General features: G+C 39.8%; 1 non-coding gene across 1 annotated transcript; it reads left to right on the top strand.

Moving 5' to 3' along the window:
* Positions 1-589: 589 nt before the first annotated feature.
* On the top strand, positions 590-695 carry LOC128294346 (small nucleolar RNA R71). The gene has a single exon (XR_008284658.1). It is a non-coding gene; the product is annotated as a small nucleolar RNA R71 (small nucleolar RNA).
* The last annotated feature ends 218 nt before the right edge of the window (positions 696-913 follow it).

Here is a 913-nt window from a genome sequence, read left to right as displayed (position 1 = left end):
CGGTGTTCTGGAAATGAGTTTCTGACACCGAGATCAATTTAGACAGCATCTCTTCAAAGTTCGATTTCTCTTCCTATTGATAGGGTGGTTGTTAAAAACTCGGAGGATGTTGTAGTCTTTGATTTCTTTGACTGCCCCACGAGAAATTGGGATGGTTCCTCCAACCTGCGTTATAAGTGTTACTATATGGGTTATTTTGGGATCTAGAGTTATTATTACCCATATATTGGACTTGTTCCTCCTCGATGCTAGGATTGAAAGGTTGATATTCTGTGCATGCTCCTCCTCTATTCGAATCGCACCTCATTGCTGGATGTACTTGCGAAGAACCAGGTAAACCATCAATCTTTTTAGTTCTACCTAATTTGACAGCATAATAACCGAATCGACGTTATAAACGCTTGTTGTTTTAGTTGGCTTAGTCCTCATGACTTACCACTGATAGTTATTCAGTGACAACTCTTCAATAAATTCGTAAGCCTCTTCAGGTGTTTTTTTGTTGATGGTTCCCCCGGCTGTTGCATCAATCATTTGCCTTGTCGAGGGGTCCACACCATTGTAGAATGTTTGAACTTGCAACCATAGAGGTAATCCATGGTGAGGACACCTTCACAGTAGGTCCTTGTATCTCTCCCATGCATCGTAAAGAGTTTCTAAGTCCATCTGCACAAACGAAGAGATATCATTACGTAATTTGGCTGTTTTAGCCGGCGAGAAATATTCTAATAGAAATTTTTCGGTCATTTGTTCCCAATTAGTAATTGACCCTCGTGGTAATGAGTTCAACCACTGTTTAGCTTTTTTCCTCAATGAAAAAGGGAATAACCGAAGATGAATGGCATCGTTAGAAATGCCATTAATTTTAAATGTATCGCAGATTTCCAAGAAATTTGCCAAGTGAGTGTTTGGATCA

The sequence above is a fragment of the Gossypium arboreum genome, chromosome 6 (assembly GCF_025698485.1).
Source record: "Gossypium arboreum isolate Shixiya-1 chromosome 6, ASM2569848v2, whole genome shotgun sequence".
NCBI classification, from domain to species: Eukaryota; Viridiplantae; Streptophyta; class Magnoliopsida; order Malvales; family Malvaceae; genus Gossypium; species Gossypium arboreum.
The sequence above is the reverse complement of the archived record's forward strand: the minus strand, read 5'-3'. Positions and strand labels throughout refer to the sequence as shown.